This window comes from Elephas maximus, chromosome 3, assembly GCF_024166365.1.
Source record: "Elephas maximus indicus isolate mEleMax1 chromosome 3, mEleMax1 primary haplotype, whole genome shotgun sequence".
NCBI classification, from domain to species: domain Eukaryota; kingdom Metazoa; phylum Chordata; class Mammalia; order Proboscidea; family Elephantidae; genus Elephas; species Elephas maximus.
Genome location: NC_064821.1, coordinates 188,591,970 through 188,614,399, shown reverse-complemented (window position 1 = coordinate 188,614,399; position 22,430 = coordinate 188,591,970). Strand labels below are relative to the sequence as shown.

Sequence of the window (22,430 nt, the reverse complement as noted above, 5' to 3'; positions counted from 1 at the left end):
CCTCGACTAGAGGTAAGACCAAGGTACACCACAGGTGCTGGAAGCCCTCTGCTGGGTGACAGGGGACCGGAGGCCATACATTGAAATGATCATACACTGGACCCCCACTAACAGCTATTGATGTGTACGGGTGTGGGTCCATCAGGGTAGGCCAAATCAAGCTAGTGCTGCAGATTAGAAGGCTACCCCTAAAGGCCTACCAAAGTGTACCTAGCCCTGACTCTGGAATACATTCTAGGCCGAGATATCTTGTTGGGTCTGGAGCTGCAGACCTCCAGTGAGTTCCACCTGCAAGTGAGAGCAGTAAAAACTGTAGTAAAAGGCAATGCTAAATGGTCCCCTGTGCAGTTGCACTCCCCACCTTGGGTCATGGACCTTAAGCAGTACCGCCTTCCTGGTGGGCACCGAGAAATCTTTGAGGCAGTGCAGGAGCTACACCCAGTAGGGATTCTGAGACTGGCCAAGAGCCCCTTCAATAGTCCTGTCTGGCCAGTGTGCAAGCTGGACGCCTCCTGAAGAATGATGGTAGACTACTGGAAATTTAATAAGGTGACTCCCCCCTTTTTTGCAGCTGTACCCAACAATGTGCAGATGATGGGGCAAATGGAGGAGGCATTGGGCACTTATCCCTTTGCTAATGCTTTCTTTAGCATCCCTCTACACTCAGACAACCAGGACCAGTTTGGCTTCTGTTCGGATGTGAGGCAGTTGACTTCCACTGTGCATCCACAAGGGTACAAGCATAGCCACACCGTATGCCATGGCATGGTTGCCATTGACATCAAGCAGTAGATTCCCCCTGCTGAGGTGGCCGTATTCCACTATACTGATGCTGACCTCTAACTCCTTTGCTTCTTTGTAGAGTGCAACTGGAGAGGTAGTCACGCACCTCCAGTCAGGGGGATGGGCAGGGAATGAGGGAAAAAACAGAGGGGCCTGGTTTGTTGGTCAATTACTTGGGTGTTATCTGGTCGGGTAAGACGCAAGTAATTCCTGAAGCGGTGAGAGATAAAGTCCAAGCCTACCCCTGCCCAGAAACTATGAAGCAACTACAGGCAATTGTTGGGCTCCTGGGATGCTAGCACCCCTTCATACCCCATGGAGCCCACACCCTATGACTCCTATATAGGTTAGTGAAAAAGAAGAAGTGAGACTAAAGGAGAGAGAAACAAAAAGATTGTACAAGAAAGTGATATGGGGGGCTAGAGGGGAAAAGAATGAGTGAGAGAAAGAGAGACAGGTGAAAATGGGGAAAGTTCTGGAAAATGAGGGTATAAGAAGAGAGACAAAGAATGTGAAAAACGGAGCAGTGTGGGACAGAGAGACAAAGGAAGATGAGGCCTTCCAGCAGGCGAAGCTTGTTGTAAAAGGAATACCGGCTTTAGGAGTGTTAATACAACATGGGCGGTGGGATTTAGACCACAGCCTGTTACCCCAAGTGGTATGGGTAGAACCTGTGGCAACGGCAAAGCAACAAGAGAGTGCCACAGGGAATTTGGTCCCAGCTGTGGCGAGGAGCAGAAGAGAGGTACAGCATGTTGGAGAAAGTCATTAGCAGTGTATAATGCCCTACTGCAAGTAGAAGCAAGTTCTTATAAAGGGCCGAGTTCCCCTTTACTGGGAGCATCGGAACAGGACTAATACCTCTCGTCCCCTCAGAGTAATGGGTTGGACCCCTGACAGCAGTGTGCTAGAACCCTGATAATTGTTGCCAATAGTTGGTTAGGGAAGCAAAAGCAAAGCCTATGCGCAGGGGCATACCCATTGCCCAAAGGGTGGCTTTGGACAGGTGGTTTGCATGGGTAGCTGTACCTGCCCTGCTACCGGGTGGGGCACTGCACCTGGGAGTGGTTGTACACAGCCTCTAATGTTTACACCACCCTCCCCATTGTTTCGGGCAATTGGCAAACTCTAACAGCGCAGCATAGATACCAGCGCAAATCATGGTGGTTTTGCCCCCTGTTCCTGTTCTTGCCCCAGGCCACCACTACAGCTGTGGAGTGGCAGGTAGAGGTGCTAGCCAGACACACCATAGCTGCACTTAACAACACTAGGTGGGCTATCACCCTTCTGAATGGGGAGACTCAACAAATGCTGAAGGTGGTCCTTCAGAGTAGGATGGCCCTTGGCATCCTGACCGCCACCCAGGGTGGCACCTGTGCCATGATAAAAACTGAGTGTTGCATGTGTAGCCCTGATGCCTCTGAAAATGTGTCTTTGGCTCTGCAGGACTTGCAGCAACACATCACTGCTATCAAACATGATGCCACTGACCCCATCTCCAGCTGGCTGCGATCCCTCCCATCCACCTGGTGGACAGGCTTCAAGATGATATTGGGACGCTTATTACTATGCCTTTTCCTGTGTTGCTGGTTACACTGAGTATGTGGTCTGGTTTTGCAATGCTCCTCTGTATACCAAGTCCGAGGGCTATTGTGGAAGAGGGGGTGGTAAGATTGTAAGGACATTAGGAGGACATGCAGGGGTGGACTGTAGGGTAATGCTATTCATCTATATGCATCCCCTCCCTAATGGAATCAGCTTTGCTCTTCCCTGAAGCATGCTGGGGATGAATATGGGATGGGCTTGGGCTAAGGTACAAGGCCAGGAGGGCATGGCTGGGCCAGCAGCCACGGCCGAAGAATACCTTAGCAACAAGAAGGAAAACATCTGGGCCTTGGCGTGAAGTGCCTGGGAACACTGACTGTCCAAGGACATGGGAGAAAACGATGAGCCTTGGTTCCAGCTGGAATGATATATCAGCTTGGGTCCCTTGCTAAGTGGTTGCAGAAAATACTCCTGCAGGCCGCCACTAGAGAAAGCAGCTGCTTGCCTGTGTAAGTAATTTTCTCTGAATAAACGTATCAATCTGGAAAAGGCTATGTGTCAGTTCTTTGGATTATCTGGCAGGATGCACAGTGAGGATCTTCCCTTGCTGAGGCTGTCCCCAACAGTGACCAATCAACAGACTAACACTCTGATTTTCCAGTTGGTGGGAAGGGCTAAGTCTTTGGTTGATGTTAAGTGTTATGTTAGATAAAGCCTCCTAGTAATATTATTTGTTGAAATGTAAAGTAAAGCAGATTCCTCTTTTACCAAGTCTCTGCCTAGAGCTACAAGATGGTGATTTAGAATATAGCTTTTCCTATAGGACCAGGGAATCATTTGTGCTCAGATTGGAGTATTCTGATGAACATGCACTGGGAAACTTTAGGCCAATGTATTTTTTTAAAATCTACATATCATTCTTAGTGAACATACAGTTGAAAAGGATGTAATTGTGGTTGAATCTTCTTAAAATTTTTTTTTGTATATTATTATGTTGCAGCATATAAATAGTTTTTGGTCCACATGACAATGGAATGAGCAAAATACAAAAAAAATTATTAAAATTTTTAATTATTTTATTTTTATCTCCCATCAGAATATAAGATCCCTTTGGACAGGAATCTTCTTGACTTTTCCTTCATTGCATATCCAGCATCTAACCAAGTGTTTGCCCCATAGTAAACACCCGAAAACCATCTGTTGAGTAGAAGACATGATGCAGGACTTCTATTTTCAATTCCAGCAATTTGAGAGCAATAAATTATTCTGTTAGTAGCACAGTAGCAGCCAAGGTCCACTCTCAATATCTCATTGCTAAACAGTTGTAAAACTAAGTCACATAGTACTAATATCCAAATAACTCACTGTAATTTACAAATTTACCCTACATAATTCAGGGGCTTTTAATTTTCTTTCATAAAAGAGGGTCACTTATTTGTCCCTTCACACCACTGGCTATAGTAAGGCATGCCATGGTTATTACGGTTCTATATATCTCATATAAGGAGCCCTGGTTGTGCAGTGACTAAATGCTCAGCTGCTGATCGAAAGTTCGGCAGTTTTAACCCACTAGCTCCTCCATAGGAGAAAGATATGGCATATGCTTCAATACGGATTGCAACCTTGGAAATCTCACAGCAGTTCTATTCTGTCCTATGGTCCAATTATGAGTTGAAATTGACTCAATGGCAATGAATATCTCATATACATTTTGAGACCAGCATAGTGGTCAGGTCCAATTTTACTATATATTCCATGGTCCTTCACTCTAATGTGTTCCTGTCATTCCTGCTTTTACTACCTTTGTTGATCTTTGTCAGTTCTCAGATGGATTTTGATGTTAGCTCTCTAACCTCTCTCTGCCTCCAGCATCACTTTTTCTGTTGTCCACAGTATGATTAAAGTGAGCTCTCATAATCACGAATTTCACTCTCCCTGATTAAAATCCTTCTCTGGCTTTGTGTCTCCTACAAAATGAAGGCCAAATTTCTTGGCATGAAATGCAAGGTCCTCTGGTTCTTATTGATGCCTGTCTCTCTAGCTCCCTCCCGGCATTCTCTCTCTTTCACGTGAGGGTCCAGCAACACTGAACTTACAGTTCTGAGCACATCGGGATATTTCAAGTCTTTGTGCGGATGGTGCTCAGTGCCCAGGGGAGTTTTGAGGAGGAGTGCTATTTATCAGATACAGAATCCATCTTTGTTTTTATAGATATTGATATTGCAGGCTACCATGGGGGTGACTGATGACTGAAATGACATATCTCTTCTTGGTGTCTTCAGCCCCATGAGCTAGAGATTGTAAGGAGGAAGACAGAAAACGTGTTACTTCTACTTTATTGGGAAGTATCAGTTGCGTTTACTTAAGGAGGCAGGGTCAGGGGTAGGTATGAAAGAAGAGGAGAGAGGGGTAGTTTTTCTTGCTGTTGCTATCAGAAATCTTTCTTGGGACTAAGAGAACAACAGCAGCAGCAACAACAGAAGGCTCATAGAAACAAGCTTTTCACATGTGCTATTTTTCAGTTGAACCTCAGAAGCCTAGATGATTAACTTAACTAACCAGAGAGCAGAGGCTCATACACATTCAATACCTTCTTCACTCTTAGTGACTAAAACCTTCCATTCCCTCAACCATAACCACTACTAAAACTGCAACCACCAGAGCCTCCATGGTACAAGGCTGGACAAATAGTCACTTCTCTCTTAGTCTATCCATGGAAATCCTGTGCTTAGCAAGCGTTAGGAATGGTTTTCTGGATCTTCCCTTTCAAACCACCCAGCATGCAGGTCCAAGGAGGGAGGCCAGGGAGGAAGGGGGTTAGAAATTGTATCATGTGACCTGGGGAAGCCTGTCTAGGAAAAAGAGACTTGGGTCTTCAAGTTTCTCCTGTCCTCAGAGGACCCAAGTTATTTTTATCTTGAATCAACTTGAATGACGAAAACAAAAAGAATTTCCAAAAGATTAACACCAAGGAGAGGTACAGCGATTTTCATGTAAGAGTAAATCTAATCCTACTGTAATTTCAATAGCTACAAGTGGATGCATGTTTCTGGGATGGCTAACATAGTGGAAAGACTAGATATCTGGAAATTCATGGACCTTTGGCATAGGTGGCCTCCTCTTTGGAATGTATAACCAAACCCATTCAATTTTTTCAGGACACAGCCGCTTCCATGAACTTGTTTGTCTGCTGGTCGTAGTTATGTTTGAACACAAAGGAACACTCACCCTGTGCATCACTCTCTTCAAGCTTCCATTCCTGTGCTAGTCTTCCTGTGCACATTCAAAAAATATTAATTCAGCACTGGCTATGTTCTAGGTCTCAGGCCATGTCCTGATTGCATAGTAGGGAAGAGCAACCTCACTTTTTAAAAACTTTCACGTTCCAGTGTGAAGCTGATGTGCGCCAAGTTCACTAAATGCAGACAGGTATGCCAAAAGAAGCTCAGAGTGTTTTGGAGAACTCAGGTGAGGTGCAAGCCCTAGTGGAAGTGGTTTAAAAGGGCTTTTCATTGAGAGTGAAGGCTTTGCTGAGAATAATGTCAGCATTAAACCAAAAAGAAACAAACCCTTTGCCATCGAGTCGATTCTGACTCAGAGCGACTCTCTAGCATAGAATACAACTGCCCGATAGGGTTTACAAGAAGCAGCTGGAAGATTCAAACTGCACCACCAGGATTCCAGAGTCAGCATTACCATATACCATACCCACTGCTGTCAAATCGATTCTGACTCATAGCGACCCTATAGGACAGAGTAGAACTGCCCGGTAGAGTTTCCAAGGAGCTCCTGGTGTATTTGAACTGCCAACCTTTTGGTTAGCAGTGGTAGCACTGAACTACTATGCTACCAGGGTTTCCGTGTCAGCATTAGCCAGGCAAAAATAGTGAGAAGACGGTATATCATATGCATAGCGAATTAATGCTCTGAGAAGTTGAAAAAAAAAATGCTATGTGAGAAAAATTACAGAGCATGATACTGCTACAGAATATAGTTGAAGGAATGGAGTAACAAAGAATGAAGCTGGAGGGAAAGGAAGGGCTGTATAATGGACCTGACACTTTAAGCATGCAAGTGACATAGAGTTGACTTTTAACGGATCACTCTGACTGCAATGCAGAAGCTGGCTTTGAATCAGACAAGAGTGGGGAAGAGAGAGAAGTTAGGAGGCTATGGTAATAATCAGGGCCAGAGATGAGGATGGCCTGAATGAAGACTCTGCTGGTTAGCAAAGAATGGATGAAATGAATTTCAGAAATGTTTATGATGTCAAACTGGCAGACTAGATATTTTATTGGATATGTGGGGCATAGTAGAGAAATAAAAGAGTTAATCTAACTCAAGTTATTAGGTGGTTGAAAGTATAGAAGAGAGAGAACACTGGAGGTGTTTGTGGTTTGTGGAAAAGAGAATCATGATAATTAGAGGACGTAAGGCTAGAGATGTTAGCAGACAAGGGTATACTTAAATCTGAACTGGATTCTGGGATGCAAATGGAGATGTAGGAGTTAACAACAGCTTTGTGGCTGTGAAATCAAAAGAGTGGTTGGGGTTTTGACTAGAGAATGCATGAACTGGTAAGAGCCATGGGCCAGGGAACCATATGGCATTTGGAAAAAGAAATTCAGACAAAGAGGAAGAAGACCAGGCACAGGGTTAGGAGAATCAGGAAAGTGAATGTCACAGAAACCACCAAGTAGTGAATTTAAAGAAAGATGGATTGGCTGACATTGTGAAACTCAGATGAGAAGCCCAGGAAGATAAAAACTGGGAAATACTCGTTTAATTTGATGGTTAAAAAGATATAGTAGACCTCAGTGAACCTATAGGACAGCATAGAACTGCCCTATAGAGTTTCCAAGGAGCACCGTGGGGGATTCGAACTGTCTACCTTTTGCTTAGCAGCCTTAGCTCTTAACTGCTAAGCCACCAGGGTTTCCATAGAAGACCTTAGAAGGAGTATTTTCATGCGACTGGTGGGACTGAAGCCAGGTTGCTATGGCTTGTAGTGAAAGTTGAATATTTATCTCCCCAGCAAAACCTCCACTGTATAGATTAGTTTGGACAAAGTTGACATTATTTTAATATTAAGCCTTTCAATCCTTAAACATGTTATATTCCCACACACATTTAGTCTTATTTTTAGATTAAGGTATAATTTCAAATTCCTCTATTCCTTCTTATAGACAACCTTTTCCCCCTCTCCCCAAGCCCCAGCCCCTGGCATATTCTTTTCTGTTTTTTGTCCCTATAGTTTTGCATCTTCCATAATGTCATATAAATGGAACTCCACATTAGGTAGTGCTTTGAGATTAGGTTCTTTCACTTAGTGTGATTTGGAGTTTAGGTTTAAATTCCAATTTACAGGAGAAAATAGAAGAACATGTTAAATAACACCAAAATAATAATCAATCAAGCAAATCTAGAGGGTGAGATATTTGATGAGAAAATTGTTCTTGTCTTATCAACAGCCAAATATCAGGAAAATAAAGAGAGTAGAGGGTGAAAGTAAATGATTTTAAGAAAAATGAAGAAATTTGAAGGTTTTCCACTATTAGATAATATTAAGTAGTTATCATTAATTTTGGCACAAAGTGCAGCACTACTAACCTGAAAGGTTGGTGGTTCGAACCCACCCAGAGGGATCTTGGAAGACAGGCCTGGTGATCTACTTCTTAAAGGAGCAGCTCTACTCTGCACACATGTGTTACCATGAGTTGGAATGGACTCAACTGGCAACTACCAACAAGTTTATTGTAGAACAGCCAGCAAGCTTCATGTAACTAGTACGTGATTTGCAAAGATTTAACTTCTACATACGCTTCAGGCACTCATGTTTTTTTGAAAGGAAAGAACGATCTTCCTTTTGATTCTTTCCTTTGTGTAAGAAGATATCATAATTTCTCTTTGTAAAGTTTTAATGCTCATTAGTAATTCTTTTCTTAAGAAAATCTAGCCCTCCCTCTAGTCCACCATAGTTCATTTATAAACCCAATGGCTTATCAGATGACTTTTGGAATCCAGTATTAATTCCTGAAATACGACCATCAAAGGTGACAAAGCAAACAAATCTAAAGATGATAAATCCATTTTAAGTCATACACTCCTGAAATATTTCCTGTATCCAGAGCAGATGGCCGCTTCTAATTCCTAGAATTTCAATATGAAATAGAATGTTGTACGAGTACCTCACATATTGCAAAGACACCCCTGTTCTTTCTGGCCCCTCTGAAAGGAGTAGTTTCCTAATTGCAAGCAATATTACTAACCTGTTGAAATCTATTCTCTGTCTGGTAGTGCTATGGAGAAACAGCTGGCCCCATGCTGTCCTTCCTGGATACCAGGAGAGGGGACAGAGCTCCCCAAAGCAATTGTTTCATCTTCCATTCTCCAGGCTTAGTTACCCTTGTCTTTGAGGAATTCCTCTCATATACAGTCAAAAGAAAATGTTTTATTTTCCTCATCCACTAACGCACTGCTTTTGAGAACTACTGTAAATGTTGTCCTGAAGGTCTTTTGGAGGAAGGCATAGGCATTGAATCCCCCTGCATGAGGTTTGGGAGGAATATTCTTATTGGAAAGAAGGTGTAGACACTGAGGATGTTTTAGCGTTGGTGCCTTCTAAACTGCTTTAAAACCTGCCAATGCCTCACACTAAATAGGGATAATCTTTATCTGAACATTTGTGTGACTGCTGGTTAATTATTATGGATAATTATTTTTATGCCCTGTAAATATTCCTTGAGAAGACAGTATGTAATGTGTATTATGCTAGGCATTTAGATACATTTTCTGATTTTATATTTATTTAAACCTTTTGAGGTTATATTATTATTATTTCTAATTCAGGCTGATGAAAATAAGCTCTAGGGGGGTTAAAAATTAGGGTCATATAACAGTAAATGCTAGTTAAACATTGAATAAGAAACAGTGAGACAACTGGATTGAATTATGTAGGGGAAATAAGTGCCAAGTATTTGGGAAGTAAGAATGCAAAAGCTTTTAAATGGATGCAGCCCAAATATCGAATCACTGTTTAAGAAAATCGGTGAAAAGGAATTTGTTTTTCTTGTAGACCACAGTGGCTAATGGTCATAAGGGCTGCAGAATCAGGTCAGTATGTGAATCTACAAACCTGGAGCCATACGGAGAACCCCCAGCATTTGACTCTTATGGCCTAGAAATCTGAGAAATGATATCGGTCTTGTTAAAGTCTATGAGTGAGCAAGAAAATAAGCATAATGACTAAAGGCTGTAGAAAAGGGAGAAATGTATTAACGTAAATGTTTTGGGTGAGAAGTAAGATGTGTTCAGATTCCAGACTTGGCAAACCATAGCTGCTGCTTACCAGGTACAAAACTGGATGCTGGGCAAGGGGGTGAATGGGGGAGCAAATTTTATATGCAAGGAACCTGGGGAGCTGGGGAGTTGGGGGAAGATACCTACTTTATCAGCTTTCTTTTGGAGAACTCCCATATTCCTCACATGCCACATGACACTGGCTCCACCTTCTAAGACAAAGTCTCAAGCCAATCCTGTGTACTTGCCAGGTGAGAACGATGGTGGACAAGGAAGTGTTGTGATAATCAGCATGAATGTACCAAGTCATTTTTGGAATTCCATGTAGATGGCATTATTTAATTTATTTATTTTTTTATTAACTTTTATTGAGCTTCAAGTGAACGTTTACAAATCAAGTCAGTCTGTCACATATAAGTTTATATACATCTTACTCCATACTCCCACTTGCTCTCCCCTTAATGAGTCAGCCCTTCCAGTCTCTCCTTTCATGACAATTTTGCCAGCTTCCAACTCTCTCTATTCTCCCATCCCCCCTCCAGACAGGAGATGCCAACACAGTCTCAAGTGTCCACCTGATATAATTAGCTCACTCTTCATCAGCATCTCTCTCCTACCCACTGTCCAGTCCCTTTCATGTCTGATGAGTTGTCTTCGGGGATGGTTCCTGTCCTGTGCCAACAGAAGGTTTGGGGACCATGACCGCTGGGATTCCTCTAGTCTCAGTCAGACCATTAAGTTTGGTCTTTTTATGAGAATTTGGGGTCTGCATCCCACTGATCTCCTGCTCCCTCAGGGGTTCTCTGTTGTGCTCCCGGTCAGGGCAGTCATCGATTGTGGCCGGGCACCAACTAGTTCTTCTGGTCTCAGAATGATGTAAGTCTCTGGTTCATGTGGCCCTTTCTGTCTCTTGGGCTCTTAGTTATCGTGTGACCTTGGTTTTCTACATTCTTTTTTGATCCAGGTGGGTTGAGACCAATTGATGCATCTTAGATGGCCGCTTGTTAGCATTTAAGACCCCAGATGCCACATTTCAAAGTGGGATGCGGAATGTTTTCATAATAGAATTATTTTGCCAATTGACTTAGATGTCCCCTTAAACCATGTTCCCCAAACCCCCGCCCTTGCTCCGCTGACCTTTGAAGCATTCATTTTATCCCGGAAACTTCTTTGCTTTTGGTCCAGTCCAATTGAGCTGACCTTCCATGTATTGAGTGTTGTCCTTCCCTTCACCTAAAGCAGTTCTTATCTACTAATTCATCAGTAAAAAACCCTCTCCCTCCCTCCCTCCCTCCACCCCTTGTAACCACGAAAGTATGTGTTCTTCTCAGTTTATACTATTTCTCAAGATCTTAAAATAGTGGACTTATACAATATTTGTCCTTTTGCCTCTGACTAATTTCGCTCAGCATAATGCCTTCCAGGTTCCTCCATGTTATGAAATGTTTCACAGATTCGTCACTGCTCTTTATCGATACGTAGTATTCCATTGTCTGAATATACCACAATTTATTTACCCGTTCAACCCTTGATGGACACCTTGGTTGCTTCCAGCTTTTTGCTATTGTAAACAGAGCTGCAATAAACATGGGTGTGCGTATATCTGTTTGTGTGAAGGCTCTTATTTCTCTAGGGTATATTCTGAGGAGTGGGATTTCTGGGTTGCACGGTAGTTCTATTTCTAACTGTTTAAGATAACGCCAGATAGATTTCCAAAGTGGTTGTACCATTTTACATTCCCACCAGCAGTGTATAAGAGTTCCAATGTCTCCGCAGCCTCTCCAACATTTATTATTTTGTGTTTTTTGGATTAATGCCAGCCTTGTTGGAGTGAGATGGAATTTCATCGTGGTTTTAATTTGCATTTCTCTAATGGCTAATGATCGAGACCATCTTCTCATGTATCTGTTAGCTGCCTGAATGTCTTCTTTAGTGAAGTGCGTGTTCATATCCTTTGCCCACTTCTTGATTGGGTTGTTTGTCTTTTTGTGGTTGAGTTTTGACATAATCATATAGATTTTAGAGATCAGGAGCTGGTCTCAGATGTCATAGCTGAAAATTCTTTCCCAGTCTGTAGGTGGTCTTTTTACTCTTTTGGTGAAGTCTTTAGATGAGCATAGGTGTTTGATTTTTAGGAGTTCCCAATTATCTGCTTTCTCTTCGTCATTTTTGGTAGTGTTTTGTATTCTGTTTATGCCTTGTATTAGGGCTCCTAACGTTGTCCCTATTTTTTCTTCCATGATCTTTATCATTTCAGTCTTTATGTTTAGGTCTTTGACCCACTTGGAATTAGTTTTTGTGCATGGTGTGAGGTATGGGTCCTTTTTCATTTTTTTGCAAATGGATATCCAGTTATGCCAGCACCATTTGTTAAAAAGACTATCTTTTCCCCAATTAACTGACACTGGGCCTTTGTCAAATATCAGCCGCTCCTATGTGGATGGATTTATATCTGGGTTCTCAATTCTGTTCCATTGGTCTATGTGCCTGTTGTTGTACCAGTACCAGGCTGTTTTGACTACTGTGGCTGTATAATAGGTTCGGAAATCAGATAGAGTGAGGCCTCCCACTTTCTTCTTCTTTTTCAGTAATGCTTTGCTTATCCGAGGCTTCTTTCCCTTCCATATGAAGTTGGTGATTTGTTTCTCTATCATCTTAAAAAATGACATTGGAATTTGGATCGGAAGTGCATTGTATGTACAGACGATTTTTTTACTATGTTAAGTCTTCCTGTCCATGAGCAAGGTATGTTTTTCCACTTAAGTATGTCCTTTTGAATTTCTTGTAGTAGAGCTTTGTAGTTTTCTTTGTATAGGTCTTTTACATCCTTGGTAAGATTTATTCCTAGGTATTTTATCTTCTCGGGGGCTACTGTAAGTGGTACTGATTTGGTGATTTCCTCTTTGATGTTCTTTTTGTTGATATAGAGCAATCCAAGTGATTTTTGTATGTTTATCTTATAACCTGTGACTCTGCCAAACTGTTCTATTAGTTTCAGTAGTTTTCTGGAGGATTCCTTAGGGTTTTCTGTGTATAAGATCTTGTCATCTGCAAATAGAGACAATTTTACTTCCTCCTTGCCAATCCGGATGCCCTTTATTTCTTTGTCTAGCCTAATTGCTCTGGCTAGGACTTCTAACACAATGTTGAATAAGAGCAGTGATAAAGGGCATCCTTGTCTGGTTCCCTTTCTCAAGGGAAATGCTTTCAGGTTCTCTCCATTTAGAGTGATGTTGGCTGTTGGCTTTGCATAGATACCCTTTATTATGTTGAGGAATCTTCCTTCAATTCCTATTTTGGTGAGAGTTTTTATCATAAATGGGTGTTGGACTTTGTCAAATGCTTTTTCTGCATCAATTGATAAGATCATGTGGTTTTTGTCTATTGTTTTATTTATGTGGTGGATTACATTAATGGTTTTTCTAATATTAAACCAGCCTTGCGTACCTGGTATAAATCCCACTTGGTCGTGGTGAATTATTTTTTTGAAATGTTGTTGAATTCTATTGGCTAGAATTTTGTTGAGGATTTTTGCATCTATGTTCATGAGGGATATAGGTCTATAATTTTCTTTTTTTGTAATGTCTTCACCTGGTTTTGGTATCAGGGAGATGGTAACTTCATAGAATGAGTTGGGTAGTATTCCGTCATTTTCTATGCTTTGGAATACCTTCAGAAGTAGTGGTGTTAACTCTTCTCTGAAAGTTTGGTAGAACTCTGCAGTGAAGCCATCCGGGCCAGGGCTTTTTTTTGTTGGGAGTTTTTTGATTACCGTTTCAATCTCTTTTTTTTTTTTTTATGGGTCTATTTAGTTGTTCTACTTCTGAATGTGTTAGTTTAGGTAGGTAGTGTTTTTCCAGGAATTCATCCATTTCTTCTAGGTTTGCAAATTTGTTAGAGTACAATTTTTCGTAATAATCTGATATGATTCTTTTAATTTCAGTTGGGTCTGTTGTGATGTGGTCCTTCTCGTTTTTTATTCGGGTTATTTGTTTCCTTTCCTGTATTTCTTTAGTCAGTCTGGCCAATGGTTTATCAATTTTGTTAATTTTTTCAAAGCACCAGCTTTTGGCTTTGTTAATTCTTTCAACTGTTTTTCTGTTCTCTAATTCATTTAGTTCAGCTCTAATTTTTATTATTTGTTTTCTTCTGGTGCCTGATGGATTCTTTTGTTGCTCACTTTCTATTTGTTCAAGTTGTAGGGACAGTTCTCTGATTTTGGCTCTTTCTTCTTTATGTATGTGTGCATTTATCGACAGAAATTGACCTCTGAGCACTGCTTTTGCTGTGTCCCAGAGGTTTTGATAGGAAGTATTTTCATTCTCATTGCATTCTATGAATTTCCTTATTCCCTCCTTGATGTCTTCTATAACCCAGTCTTTTCAGGAGGGAATTGTTCATTTTTCAAGTATTTGATTTCTTTGCCCTAGTTTTTCTGTTATTGATTTCTACCTTCATTGCCTTGTGGTCTGAGAAGATGCTTTGTAATATTTTGATGTTTTGGACTCTGCAAATGTTTGTTTTATGACCTAATATGTGGTATATTCTAGAGAATGTTCCATGTGCACTAGAAAAAAAAGTATATTTTGCAGCAGTTGGGTGGAGAGTTCTGTATAAGTCAATGAGGTCAAGTTGGTTGATTGTTGTAATTAGGTCTTCCGTGTCTATTGAGCTTCTTACTGGATGTCCTGTCTTTCTCTGAAAGTGGTGTGTTGAAGTCTCCTACTATAATTGTGGAGGTGTCTATCTCACTTTTCAGTTCCGTTAAAATTTGATTTATGTATCTTGCAGCCCTGTCATTGGGTGCATAAATATTTAATATGGTTATGTCTTCCTGATCAATTGTCCCTTTTATCATTATGTAGTCTCCTTCTTTATCCTTTGTGGTGGATTTAAGTCTACAGTCTATTTTGTCAGAAATTACTACTACTACTCCTCTTCTTTTTTGCTTATTGTTTGCTTGATATATTTTTTTCCATCCTTTGAGTTTTAGTTTGTTTGTGTCTCTAAGTCTAAGGTGTGTCTCTTGTAGGCAGCATATAGACGGATCGTGTTTCTTTATCCAGTCCGAGACTCTCTGTCTCTTTATTGGTGCATTTAGTCCATTTACATTCAGCGTAATTATAGATAAGTAAGTGTTTATGTTGTCATTTTGATGCCTTTTTATGTGTGTTGTTGACAATTTGATTTTTCCACTTACTTTTTTGTGCTGAGACGTTTTTCTTAGTAAATTGTGAGATCCTCATTTTCGTAGTGTTTGACTTTATGTTTGTTGAGTCGTTACTTTTTTCTTGGCTTTTATCTTGAGTTATAGAGTTGTTATACCTCTTTGTGGTTACCTTATTATTTACCCCTATTTTTCTAAGTAAAAACCTAACTTGTATTGTTCTATATCGCCTTGTATCACTCTCCATATGGCAGTTCTATGCCACCTGTATTTAGTCCCGCTTTTTGATTATTGTGATCTTTTACATATTGACTTCAATGATTCCCTGTTTTGAGCATTTTGTTTTTTATTAATCTTAATTTGTTTTTGTGATTTCCCTATTTGAGTTGATATCAGGATGTTCTGTTTTGTGACCTTGTGTTGTGCTGGTATCTGATATTATTGGTTTTCTGACCAAACAATATCCTTTAGTATTTCTTGTAACTTTGGTTTGGTTTTTGCCAATTCTCTAAGCTTGTGTTTATCTGTAAATATCTTAATTTCGCCTTCATATTTTAGAGAGAGTTTTGCTGGATATATGATCCTTGGCTGGTAGTTTTTCTCCTTCAGTGCTCTATATATGTCATCCCATTGCCTTCTTGCCTGCATGGTTTCTGCTGAGTAGTCTCAACTTATTCTTATTGATTCTCCCTTGAAGGAAACCTTTCTTTTCTCCCTGGCTGCTTTTAAAATTTTCTCTTTATCTTTGGCTTGGCAAGTTTGATGATAATATGTCTTGGTGTTTTTCTTTTTGGATCAATCTTAAATGGGGTTCGATGAGCATCTTGGATAGATAGCCTTTCGGCTTTCATGATGTCAGGGAAGTTTTCTGTCAGGAGTTCTTCAACTATTTTCTCTGTTTTGGGACTACCTCCCTGTTTTGGGACTCCAATCACACGCAAGTTATCCTTCTTGATAGAGTCCCACATGATTCTTAGGGTTTCTTCATTTTTTTTAATTCTTTTATCTGATTTTTTTCCAGCTATGTTGGTGTTAATTCCCTGGTCCCCCAGATTTCCCACTCTGCATTCTAATTGCTCGAGTCTGCTCCTCTGGCTTCCTATTGCATTGTCTAATTCTGTAATTTTATTGTTAATCTTTTGGATTTCTACATGCTGTCTCGCTGTGGATTCTTGCAACTTATTAAGTTTTCCACTATGTTCTTGAATAATCTTTTTGAGTTCTTCAATTCTTTTATCAGTGTGTTCCTTGGCTTTTTCTGCAGTTTGCCTTATTTGGTTTCTGATGTCTTGTAGCATTCTGTAAATTAGATTTTTATATTCTGTATCTGATAATTCCAGGATTGTATCTTCATTTGGTAAAGATTTTGATTCTTTTGTTTGGGGGATTGTAGAAGCTGTCATGGTCTGCTTCTTGCTTCTTTATGTGGTTTGATATCGACTGCTGTCTCTGAGCCATCACTAAGAAAAAGATATTAAAAAAAAAAGATATAGTAGTGGTTTATTCTATAATTGCTCACTGAGTCTTATCTTGTTTTGTTTTATTTCAATATACGTGGATGGGCTATTAGATTGTGCTGTCTTGTTTGTTGTATCCCTTGACTTACTTATGACCTATTACCAGCTGGTTTGGGCTGTTGCCAGATATATATGCCTGAGTCTATTCACTATTCTTGAGTAGAATCTGATTTTGGGTAATCAAGTGTGTGCTGCACCCTAACACCTATCCACCTTGAGAAGTAGTGGTGATAGTTGTGTGCACCAGATTCTATTACCAGCTGGGGTTCACCCTCCGGGGGGGCAGGATGCTTACAGGCTTCCCCCAAGTGTCAGTGAGGTAGGTGTGTCTCTATTCCTATAGCACCTTGGTGGGAGGGCACTGCAGCTGTACCTTAGGCCCCCAATGCAAGTACCTCTACAGATTGGTAGTTGTCACCCTCCTTAGACCCCTAAGGCAAGAGGCTAGGTGGTCTGGGGGGAGCTTCAGCCCTCTTTTCCCTGTTGTGGGTCAGTTAGGGCTCTGTTGTATAAGCAGAGATATCAGACCTGGGAAACTTGTTTTTCCAGAAAATCCACTAAAAAAAATACAGTCAGATCCCTATCAGAACTACCTTTGGATTATAACCGCCACCTTGTTCCCTGTAAGGATGAAAGTCTGAGATTTGGATCATATATGCTTGGCTGTAGCTGGTTCTGTGTTTTTAGTCCAATTAGGGATGGATTTTTGGTCCCTGGGTTTTTTGTGGTTCCTTCTCTCAGGTCGGAAGAATGGGTTAGGAAAAGACCAAAAAAAAAAAGGGGGGGAGCAAGCAAAGCCGCCGCGGAGCCAGAGCCGTTCTCCCTCTGGCTCGGGAAATTCCAATGTTAATGAAGCCGCCTGGGGAGGGTGGGGGAGGGTTCAGAGAAATAGGAGAGTAGCACCTCGGAATGTAGCCAAAGTTGCTTGTCTTGCTTGGAATGACTATTTTATCTGAGATTCCCGACGGGCATGTCGCCTATGTGTGCTGGCTGTGTGGAGATTGCCCCCAGGGGTCTGGCCAGCTGAAGCCGCGGCCAGATCTTCAGCTCCCAATCCAAAGCCCAGCGTCAAGGTACCCCTGCTGAGAAGCTGCACTTCCGGCTTCAAAATCAGTCGCTGCTTCCCGGAGACTTCTCGTCCCTCCAGCCGCGTCGCTGAGCCGCTCCCACGGACTGGCTGGGCCCCCTCCCAGGGTTAGTTCAGGAGAGTAGGGCTGTGCCCCGTGCTTGCCCCGTGATAGTGCCCAGTCAAAAGCCTGGCGCCAAGGTTCCCCGGCTGGGACGATGCACTCCTGGCTCCAAAACCAGTCACTGCCTCCCGAGGACTTCTCCCACCAGCCGCGTCACCACGCCACCCGTGCGACGGCAGGGCCCCCTCCCGGGGTCAGTTCAGGGGGGTAGGGCTGCACCCCTTGTTAGTGCTGTCACAAGATTTTTGAGTTCAACTCCCCTGGGCCCAGACCTAAGCCCGGTGCCAAGGTTACCTGATTGGGACTCTGGCTCCAGGCTCCGAAAACAGTCACTGCTTCCCCGTATTTGTTTGTTCTCCATCTCTAAATCTGTGTTTGTTGCTCAGCGTTCGTAGATTGTTATGTATGTGATCGATTCACTTGTTTTTCCGAGTCTTTGTTGCAAGAGGGACCCGAGGTAGCATCTACCTAGTCCGCCATCTTGGCCCCGCCTTGCAGATGGCATTCTGGTTGAGAAATAGTGCATCATCCCACCTCCTGTTTAAAGTGTTGGCTGGTTCTTATAAAAGGACACTCCACCACTCTGCTGCCATCCTGTTGACACTCATCTGGGCACCAGCTTTGAGACTGTGGTGAGTACAAGACTTGAAATGCATTTTGGGGCAATTGGGCAGTATAAGGATTTTAACTGGAGGTAGAAAGGGCTTTTGTTTTAGAAAATAATGCTTAAGCTTTGTGGAAATAAAGGTGATGAATTTTGTGGGAGGCAGGTATAATTATGTGATATTTTAGCTGCTCTTTGGTGAGCTATCTTGAGGTTCATGTGGGAAATGAAGTTAAAGGGACAGCCTCATAGGAAGAAGAATAAGGAGTATGAAACAAAGTCCTCTCCCATATTTCAATTTTTTTCCAAAGATTTGTTTCTCTAGGTACTACCCTTATAGCTGCATCTGAGCTTTTGCAATTCTTCTTGAAAAACTCATGGCAAGATCAGTTAGACTCTCAGTCAGGGTGTCATAGCAGATGATGTTCGTAGCAATTTGTTTTGACATTGCTCAGAAGTTTAGCCAGTTGAGTATCCTTTCTCTGGATAACATTAAAATTCAGCCACATCATAAGGCTGCCTCAATATAGGATCTATTTCTGTTTTTAGAAATGGCAGAATGAGAAAAATGCCAAAAAAGAATAAGAGATGATGGGAAGTCTCTTAGTCTCTTAATTTATATTCTCTCCGTTCTGGAGGCTAAGTCCAAAACATGGTCTCAGCCCTGTTGATTCCTTCCTTTTTTGGTAGGGCTGGGTATTCCTTGATTGCTTGACTTGTAGATGATTCTCACATGATGTCTGTCTTTCCATGTGTATGCATCTGTGTGTCTAATCTGATCTTTATTAAAGTTCAGAAGTGATTAGTGATTAGATTTAGAACCTATTCCACTCAGGTATGCTTTAATTAACATGACAAAGAAAACCCTATTTCCAAATAGGACTACAACCATAGGTATAACCAGTTGCTCATCGGTGGATCCTGACTCCCAGTGACCCTATAGGACAGAGAATTGTCCCACAGAGTTTCCAAGGAGTGCCTGGCGGATTTGAACTGCCAACTTTTTGATTAATGGCTGCAGCTCTTATACACTATGCCAACAGGGTTTCCACCATAAGTATACGGGTGAAAATTCCAACATATTTTTGGGAAACACAATTCAATGCATAACAGGAAACGATGCTAAAAGGGAAGAGGCAAAAGCTACACAGTTATGAAGATTTTGTTGGAGACTTGAGGAATATTGACCGAGCTCATTTGAAGGATAGTGACTTGCTTAGCCAGCAAGAGTGTTACTACACTAAACACTGTCATCTGTTCATTTTTCAGATTCCCAGAGACTCAGGAAAGATGTCTTACTATCATCAGCAGTGCAAGCAGCCCTGCCTGCCACCTCCTGTGGTGTGCCCACCTAAGTGCCCTGAGCCATGCCCACCTCCTAAGTGCCCAGAGCCATGCCCACCTGTACCTTGCCCTCAGCCATGCCCACCTGTGCAGTGCCCTCCCCAGCGATGCCAGCAGAATTGAGTACCCAGGAGCAAGTAACAAAACTAGAATTCACCAGAATCATGAAACGATGAGATCCAGTGGCTCTTCCCAGTCACTGGACTCCATCTTCCTCCCTCAGCATGGTGACAGACTGCATCTTCCCTAGCCTTCCTCTTGAGATGAGAGCTGACAGAGAAAAGGCTTAGATCCTAAAGTTGATACCATGTCGCTGGAAAATGAGGGACACGATCAAGGTCGACATTCTTGCATTGAAGATTGCCTCATCTCTTTTTGGCATCTATCTGTGATCTAATTTAGGCAGTGATCTCTATCCTATAAAGAATTGTTTCCTATTTCTGCTTCTTCAATAAAATACATGTTTCGTGGTTGAGCCTACATGGGTTGTTTTCATTTTGCATTTTTGCACTCTTCCTTCAACTACATCAGATGAATGTCCATCAGATGAATTGAAGTCTTAGATTCAGGCTTTCCTATCATTGAATTCAGCCGTGCTTGAGATGTGCCTTTTAGATTGGGTATATCAAAGAATTATTTTAGTGGTTTTAAACCCATTTCAACAACTTTATACAATGTGTGACCTTAAAAAGTTACTTCAACTACCTCAGGTATTATTTCCTCCTCTGTAAAATATAGGAAAGGATGTCTTCAGCTCAGTATATTCATAGATATTAATTAACTGATTCACAAATATTTTCTATTTGCCTATTATATGCTAGGCAATATTTGACAAGCTGAAGATAGAGATACTGGAGACCAGACAGAGTCATTGTATTTAAGTATAAGAAATGAGAGCACTGCATAGGGACATGGAGGAAAACTGAGAGTGGCACATATGAGGTGTACTTGAGAGAATATTTTTTAGAAAGGGTCTTCCAAAGTGATTTTTTGGGAAGAGACATGAATGAACAGAAGAGTGAGCCATGGGTAGATCTAGGATAGATTGTTCCAATAAGAGGAAATAGCAATGTCAAAGGCAGAAAAATATAGCAGTAAAACAACAGCAATGAAGATGAGAGTGTCAGCAAATGAGGTTAGAGGTATTGGGTCTGTAGGACATAGTAATAATTTTGGTATTCATCCAAGGTTTGTCAGCTGTATCAGCCTGATGGTCAAATGCTAAAAGTTTTTTGTTAATTTTCTACTATCTTATGTATTTTCCTTTGTGTAGCATTTTGACTAATAGTCCATATGTTTGTTTAAAGCTATTACGAAGAAATGAAAAGAACTGAGGAATAAATTAAAACTCTTACAAAATAAAAGCTTATTTTGAGAGGTGACCAAATGAAAAGTACTTCTGTTAGTTTTCCTGTCTTAAAGGGAAATTTAATCTATTAATTCTCATCACATTATAGCTGGCCAAACTACATAGGGAATTTTGTACTTGTGGTCCAAACTCTAAAAAGAATGTTAAAGGGTTGAGTTTATACAGGCTACAGGGAATGACTCCAAGTGATTGTCATTAATGGTAAATGCTTGAAAAGGACTCTAGTTTAATATTGTTGACAGCTTTTTTTTTTTATATATATATTTTCTATATTGTTCTTAAGGAAAACAAACAAACGTCATTAGTTTGTTTTTTTTTTTTTTTTTTTGGTGAAACATAACCAACATACTCAGAAAGTTGATAAACTTGTGCTTACGTGGTCAATAGTTCTAAGTAGCACACTCATGTAAGTAAACGCAAAGTCAAGAAAGAAAATTATTACCAACCCTTCAAAAGACCCTGTATTTTCTTCACCACTAGAGGTAACCACTAGCCCGACACTTAATGTAATCACTTTGTTGCTATTTTTTTCTTTCTTTTTTTTTTTTTTTTAACACCAATATAAGCATCTCTAAAAAGTATAGTTTGGAAGAAGTACAGTCTGAATGCTTCTTAGAAGCGAGGATGGCAAGAATTTAGCTCATGTACTTTGGACAGTTATCAGGAGGGACCAGTCCCTGGGGAAGGAAATCATGGTTGGTAAAGTAGAGGTTAGGGTAATGCTATTCAGCTGTATGCATCCCCTCTCTAATGGAGTCAGCTTTGCTCTGCCCTGAAGCATGCTGGGGATGAATTCGGGATGGACTCGGGCTACTGTAAAAGGCCGGGAGTGGCATGACTGGGCCAGTGGCCAAGGCTGAAGAAGAAGGAAAACATCTGGGCCTGGATGTGAAGTCCCTGGGAACACTGACTGCCCAAAGACGTGAGAGGAAAAACAATGAGCCTTGGTCCCAGCTGGAATGTATGGAAGCTTGGGTCCCTTTCTAGGTGGTTTCAGAAAATACTCCAGCCGGCCGCCACTGGAGAACAGCTGCTAGCCCTCGTCAGTAAGTTTCCCATAACATATGAATCTGGAAAGGGCTGCGTGTCAGTTCTTCAGATTATCTGCCAGGATGCACAGTGAGGGTCTTTCCTTGCTGGGGCTCTCCCACGACAAGTGATGTAGTTGGCAGGATCTGAAGGGCACACCATGCCTTCCCAGATGTGTGGGGAAATGCGGGGTCATCCCATGGTGGCCAGGGATGCGTGCCCTGGAACCACTAGCCCAGGCTGTTGATGCCTGGGGACCTGTGCGTGAGTACGGGGACACCCTGAAAATGCCAAAGAGATTGTTGCAGTTACACAAGTCTTTGGGAGCTGAGAAAGAAAAGAAGGCCGTTCCTGTTTTTGTTGTGGGAGTTGCTTGGCCGCTGTTGTGGGCATGGAGATATTCATGGGAGGCCCCAAAGCAAAAGCCAGATTGCCCTGCTGAGGTGGCTTCTGTGGGGTGGCTTCTACTGGCAGCATTGAGAGGGGCGTCTGATGCGGAGTCAGCCACTGGGGCCCTAATTAGGGAGCTGGAAGCAGAGGGGCAACTGGAGGATTTGTCCGCAGCATGTTCCTCCTCCACTGA

General features: G+C 41.7%; 1 long non-coding RNA gene across 6 annotated transcripts in view; it reads left to right on the top strand.

The window, feature by feature from the left end:
- LOC126073658 (uncharacterized) overlaps positions 1-22,430 on the top strand; it is a 372,441-nt gene that overhangs the window by 317,452 nt on the left and 32,559 nt on the right. Inside the window, exon 5 of one of the 6 annotated variants that reach the window (XR_007516816.1) lies at positions 19,375-19,403. The exons of 4 other annotated variants lie outside the window; for them this stretch is intronic. This is a non-coding gene — a long non-coding RNA (uncharacterized LOC126073658). Of the gene's footprint in view, positions 1-19,374; positions 19,404-22,430 lie in introns of those variants that run through there. One more of the 6 variants, XR_007516811.1, reaches the window with a different exon arrangement.